Below are 7449 nucleotides of genomic sequence, written 5' to 3'. Positions count from 1 at the left end.
GTTGGACGTATACAATTATACAAATCGCAGTTAATGTACGTACCGCAACAAAACAATTACTTGTTGACACTAAGATATAATTTTTACGATCACTTTTTTTACAGGGAATATTCATAAAATTTATACTTTTTATAATGATCGAGAAATCGGCATAATGGTTTAAGTATCATTTTTCGTTTGTTACTTGGGATCACGCGTATAACTAAATTTAAACAATAAAAACAATTATTTAGAATCCAGAGAATACAAATATCTTATTCTATTTGTTTATAATACCACAATAATTATAAAATAACAAAGCAAGCGACTGCGAACTATAACACTTCCGGAATACATTTCCGTTCTAGCTGATACACGAACGTCGTTAAGCAACTCATAAACCAGAAATGCTATATTTTGCCTTTTATCCTCGGAAAAATAAAATTAATTACCTACTGCTAAATATGCTTATGGTTTTAAACCTGTATACTTGTCTTATTAACATACCTCGCAACCGAGCTAGCAAATCTGTAGCAGTTGTACGTCAGGGTTATCACTACTACGCATAATCTGAAGTACAAAAAATATTTTTTCTTTGTTTTCAAACACACCAATATTTTCAAGCAATGAATATTCCATGTTAATATTTGAAAGAAATGCGAAAAAAAACGTGATTTTATAAACAAAATAACAGATACATTGAAATTTGAAACGCATCTAATATTGACATTGGCCTGTTAATCTGGGGGCACGGCAGTGCCCCCGCCAAGTCGAGCAAAACAAAGAGGCACGGCCGTACCATCCTTTTCTCGAAGCGATTCAGGCCATTTTCCACGTCCTGTAATTTTGTGCAGGCTGAAGCTAGAACCCTGAATTTTCAGTGACATATAGGGCTTAACATGTTTTAGATATATTCTCAAAAACATTAAATCTGAACTTGTAGTTTAAGAATTATTGTACGTCAAAATTCCCTAGTTTCGACACTGACACACTCATTCACTCATTTACTCACCTACGATCATCATAATTCTAAGGCACTTCTAGCATGCCCACAAGCTTCAAATTTTAAACATATCTAGTTTTCAGCTTATCAAGCCATAGAAAACCTAAAAATATTGCAATATCAGTCACGTTTTAAAGATCTAAGAACTGCATAAGTAAGTTTGTAATCCCATATAAATATGTGCTATTACAAAGTTACTGTTGCAGTTCCTACAAATAGTAGGTAAAGTAAAGGTACACTACAATGTACGATGTGAGTATGAATAAAGATGTGTTTAGTTATGATATGTGTATACATAATATGGGTACCCGAAAAGAAGGACTGTCTACAAAAAGAGATGAGATCCCATCAAAAACATTACATGTAAAAAAGTCTCGCAACGCTACTACTACAAAAAAGTTTTGAGATGTAATGTGAAACCAAGTCGGTTATTTTAATCAGTGCCAGGGGGTGTTAAAACCGTATCAATAAGATATCTTTAATTTGTAATACATATAATGACTTGGCAATCGCACATAATGCTTTACGCTAGCTACACAATGAGCGCTATACTAGCGTTATGTTCAATTAGAATTATTTTTAATAGGTGACGATGATCCTTATGTCACTATGCAACCGTGCGATGCGATGGCCAAGTCATTATACCTACGTATTACAAATTAAAGATATCTTATTGATACGTTTTTAACACCCCCTGGCACTGATTAAAATTACCGACTTGGTTTCACATTACATCTCAAAACTTTTTTGTAGTAGAAGCGTTGCGAGACTTGCACATTTTTACATGTAATGTTTTTGATGGGATTTTTATTACTTGACAGTAAATTAAACCGGGTTATATCGGAAGAGGGTCAACAAGGTTCTCGATCAATTTTATTAATCTTACATACAATAAAGTTAAAGCAAAATGGTTCATCATAATCGCCAACCCTGACGCAAAACTGTCATATGCTACGGTTTTGCTAGCTCTGTGGCTTAGTATTATGTATAATTATCTTTCACGAGATTCCTGAGTATTTTTATGGATATAAATTATAATATTTATGCACTTCCTTAGTCCATAGATACGACCTAATCGAGTGGCAAGTGTCTATAAGATACGTACCTAATAGTACACAACACTGATAAAAATCCAAATATTATTTATATAGTCACTTTGATCATATTCGAGTATCGGCACAGGTAATAGAAATCCTAAATCTTGCCTTGAGCAAAAAAATAGGTAAGTATACCCTCCTAAGGCCCAACGAAAAATTGAGTATGTAGTCAGTACGGCCCCTAGTCCTACCAGTAGTACTACTGTTTTATACTCATTCAGACCCAAGTACTTAGAAGACTTTTTTTTAAATGTTATTGTACTTATACAGCACTCTTTTTTTACGAACTTGTTAAAGGGCTCATAGACAAAACAAATCAGTCCTTTAGAAGTTCGTACACGCCAATTTCGATAAGCGCAAAATTTGAAGACAAAATGATAGGTTTTCTATTAAGTCCTACTGGTAGGACCGTGGTACGCTATGACTACACAATTGTTGAAGGAGCTGGGTCTGAATAACAAAGTTAATATAAGTACTATGGGTAGGACCTTGGGCCTTAGGAGGATACAGAAAATATTAATAAGCAGACATAATTTTTGGCAATCTTATTTACAAGTACAGTCCCTGACGAAAGTTTGTAATTGTTATGAAGATCTTAAGTTGCAGAGTAGGACAAAGACCTGACTGACCTGACCCATTTATGCTTGAAGTAAATCCACTGAATCGCAGATACTGTTGCGGCTTAAACAGAATTATGTTAGCTTTTAATTAATTACGCCGAAGTTTCGAAAACGATAAATTTTTGTTTCATTAACTTAAGGCTGTTCAACTCTGAAAATTTAGAAACAATGAGTTATTTGAGGTTAAGTCCCTCTTATTTCATTCATTACTTAATATTACTTACTTTGGCTGGTCCGCAGTCATTGGAAAATATCTTTGTTGTGATTACATATTTAGGCTTAAATTTGGTTTCTCCTTCACTCGGAGATTCCATAATAGTTGAGGTTACCCCGAGTTTACCGACCACGAGGTTACCCCGAGTTTACCGACCACGACCTAAGTGTAACCTACCGCTTTTAATTCCTTTACGTTGTGTAATTTCCACCTGGGAAATTTGAAATCAATCAATCATTTATTTCCGACCAAAATTACAGTCCATATTTTTTAGTTATGTACAGTAAAATCTACTTATCTTATTATCTACTTATTTTCGAAAGCTTCTCAAATATGTTAATGTTCATTAAGTTTTCACGTTTTTTTATTGATATGAACGACTGACAGCAGAAACGCATAAGCGTTCGTGGTAACCGGGTTGAACGCATGTCGTCTTGTAAGTGATCTGTGGCTGGTACCTACCGCAAAATGTGTGTTGTAGAACAGGTCGGTATCCGCGATAATTATGCGCGTGCGACCGGTTACATGTGGATGTGGATCGAGTCAAGTTCATGGCGTAACTTTGACACAATAACATCCATGTAAACTATGAATATATTTTTTTACAGGCCTCGCACGGGTTAACAAATGATACATAAACCTTCCTCTTAAATCACTCTATCTATTTAAAAAAACCGCATCAAAATCCGTTGCGTAGTTTTAAAGATCTAAGCATACATACAGACAGACAGACAGCGGGAAGCGACTTTGTTTTATACTATGTAGTGATACGATTCGAGTATCACTATGCTTGCTACACCTCTCGGATGATGGTCCCTATGACAGTGCCTCTCTTGGTTAGGTCAAGTCTCTTTGGTTTGGCTTGAGAGGAAAGGGGACGGCCGCTTCTCCATATAAACGTGGTCCCCATTTCCCTCTCTGGATTATTGACATTATTGAAACCATTTTTACATAATTTGATGTATATTAACCATAGCTATGCCGCTACGTACCTATAGCTTTTATTCGATTTTTTAATTATTGTAAAAATTAGGAGCGAAAAACAGATTTCATACAAATTTTTAAATGCTCGTAACTCTTATAATAATTAATAATTCGAAAAAAATCAAACATAGGAACATAGCTGTGGTTGATATGTGGTTATACCGTAGCCTATGGACGCTTACAACTCCAAAAGTGATAAGCGCTAAGTTACTATGAGAGTAACTTCTTGTTCTAGCTACTACCGATTTGACCCCACAGGCCCCACAGCCTATTATATTCGGAACTCCGAAACTCTACACTGCATGGCCCGAGATGATCATGGCAATTTTTTAGGTCTTAGGTACCTATATGTAGTTAGAAGGTACCGTAGCAGTAATTGTTGGCATTCGTGGTATAATTATTCAGGTAGCTATGTGGCCGTTTCCATGGCAATTTCTGAAATAGACTCGCCTTTTATCCGTAATAATGCTTTCCATTACATTAATTACGCACAATCACCCTTGTTGCGAGGCGCACAAAAGTCAATAACTTTAGGTAAAATTGAACTTTATTTGGTAGAATGTAAAGGTGGCCTAAAGCGCTGGTGGCCTAGCGGTAAGAGCGTGCGACTTTCAATCCAGAGGTCGCGGGTTCGAACCCCGGCTCGTACCAATGAGTTTTTCGGAACTTATGTACGAAATATCATTTGATATTCACCAATCGCTTTTCGGTGAAGGAAAACATCGTGAGGAAACCGGACTAATCCCAACAAGGCCTAGTTTACCCTCTGGGTTGGAAGGTCAGATGGCAGTCGCTTTCGTAAAAACTAGTGCCTATACGCCAATTCCTGGGATTAGTTGCCAAGCGGACCCCAGGCTCCCATGAGCCGTGGCAGAATGCCGGGACAACGCGAGGAAGATGATGAGATGATGAGATAGAATGTAAAGGTACGTAAGGTCGTTATTTTGTGTTAAGAAAAAATGTTTTTTGCGGAAGCGGAAGGTTTCCAAAATTAATAGTTTTTTTTACACACCAATAAACGTGCTATTTGACGCCAATTAATAATGGCATGGCACGAGTATCTTCTTCAGAACCAGTTTTCTGCGCGTATTAGCTGATGGTTTCCGCATGTGGTACGCATTTATTTTTGGCACACAGGATTCTCATATTCGCATGTATAAAAGCTCGTAATCTGCAAACATCATCAGTCAAACTCTAACGCCCTGTAGTGACAGGTTTCTCGTCAGACAGAAGCGTCCTAATCTCTCCATTATGTTCAAATTGGTACGTTTAGCAAAAATAGGATTAAACATATTCTACTTACTTATGTTCACCCCAACGGTCTATGAGATCTTTAACCTATTTCGCGAATGCTTCCATGAATTTTTATTGTACGGGTCTTTTTACCGGGCGATATTAACTTCAGGTAAAATCCGTAAGGCAGTTTAACTCATTAATTACGACATGGGTTCAACGGCCGACCCTTTTGCTGTGGCCATATCTGCAGATTTTCATCTCGATGTTGGAAACTTGGAATGTTGCTCAAAATGTAAAGCTCTGTTAAGCGCCCGCAGATGCCCCCTAAATGGGTAATGGCGCGTTATTTGGTTATGATGTTGAATTTCGATTTAATCTGGGAATTGCAAGGGCATTGACTTCGGATGTTCCAATTTTCTTACATAGCTCTTAAAATGTTTTGTTATCACTTGAACTTGTATCGCTTGAAGTTAAATCAGTTTTGTGGCCATAAAAGAGGTGGATATACGTAAGTATCTAGAGTAAGACCAAAGAAAGTCTGCAGCGCTAGATTAAAAGTAGTTTTTAAAAATCAGTATACGACAACACCACAGAAAATGGATTAAATAGTCTTGATACTTGTGAAATTTCTACCATATTTACCGTCTATGAAAAAATTTAGCTGTATGCACAGCTTAATTTTTATGGTAAAATAAATTTCATTCCAACAATAAAGTGTCATTCAATAGAACTTGCTATGTAAACAAAAGTTACTAGTAAATTGACATTCACTGTAAATTTTAGTATGGCGGTTTGTTTACATAGTTAGCAAGTTCTATAGAATGACACTTTAGATGTAACTATTAATATGTAGACATATACTAATATTGAGAAATAATATTGGGAGAATGTGACATTTGGCTTCATCAAAATTAATAAGCTTTTGTAATATCCGCGACGGCGGTAAATAGGTACAGAGGGCCTACCGCGAACACCGAAGTTCTCAATATGCGAGCATCTTTCTCTTTTACTCCCATTAAGGCGTAATTAGATTGACAGAGAAATTGCCCGCAATTTGCGAACTAAAGTTTTCGGAAAAACGAAATAAACCATTAAAACAATACCTAAACATATATTAATAATAAATTTTAGCTTTAACTAGTAGGTACCCATGCCGTGAGCATAAGCATGGAGGTTGTGGGTTCGAGCTCAAAACCCGGCTAGTACCAACGCGTTTCTCGAAATGTTAGAGGAAGTACATAAGTATGCCTATACCTATTAGGTGTGTTCAATTTGCTGTGAAACCTTAGTCTAAACCAATATTATATTATCTAAGTAGGTACATATGGTGAAGTATTAAGATGTTTTATTCCACTTACCCGTCATCAACTCCAAATTTTGTAAACATTGTCGTTTTTCAGCTTGAATCGCCTCGTGCTGACTTTTTACAAGTGTAAAATTATTCGTCATGCGGCAAAGTAACTCCCGCACGCTGGTTTTGTAAGGTTTCACCATGTTTATTCCGTTCATCACAAAACACAACGAATATTTAAACGATTTTGACAAACACATACCATAGTGCATGACGTTTACTGACTGCTAAAAAACATTGCCATATGTAGTTTTTTAATTCGATGTCAAATTATTGCGCTGCAGACTTTCTTTGGTTTGACTCTATAACAATTCGCCGATAACACGTTGTTTATGTATTTCATTAAACCATTTAAACTAACTAGAAATGTTAATGTATATATCGTCAATACTTTGAAAAAAATCTCGTATCTACACTGCTACCTACTCAAAGTTGAAAGGTACGAGTAGTAGTAACTCTGAATGCATCCCATACATATACATACAGATGTATACATTAAATAAAAATGTGGTATGTATCTGTATACATACCACATTTTATACGCCGTACCCGTGCAACCTGTAGTCCATTCCGTGCCAGTGTATTCTGCTTACGTTTAAAATAGGTTTACGAGAAAGTTGATACTATTGTTTTGTTTTAATTTGATGATTGAATAGCTTTAATATAATTTAAAATGCGATGGTATAGTAGACAGCTTCATTTTTTTGTTGAGTATCAACCTATACTTGTCAGGCACGCTTGACTTTTAATTTGTACCTACGCATGTTTTTGTGTATATTGATTTTAATTAATTTTTGTTTGCGTTAAAATACATTTACATTTAGTTTAAAGTGAGTGGAACATGATGTAACTTCACAGATATTTTAGTCATTTTAATTGGTTTTGCTTACGTGACTTATGTTATTAAAAATGTATATATTTTTATAAAGCTTACTATCATTTCCCTTATAACACTTTTAGGTGGA

The sequence above is a fragment of the Cydia amplana genome, chromosome 11 (genome assembly GCF_948474715.1).
Source record: "Cydia amplana chromosome 11, ilCydAmpl1.1, whole genome shotgun sequence".
NCBI classification, from domain to species: Eukaryota; Metazoa; Arthropoda; class Insecta; order Lepidoptera; family Tortricidae; genus Cydia; species Cydia amplana.
The sequence above is the reverse complement of the archived record's forward strand: the minus strand, read 5'-3'. Positions refer to the sequence as shown.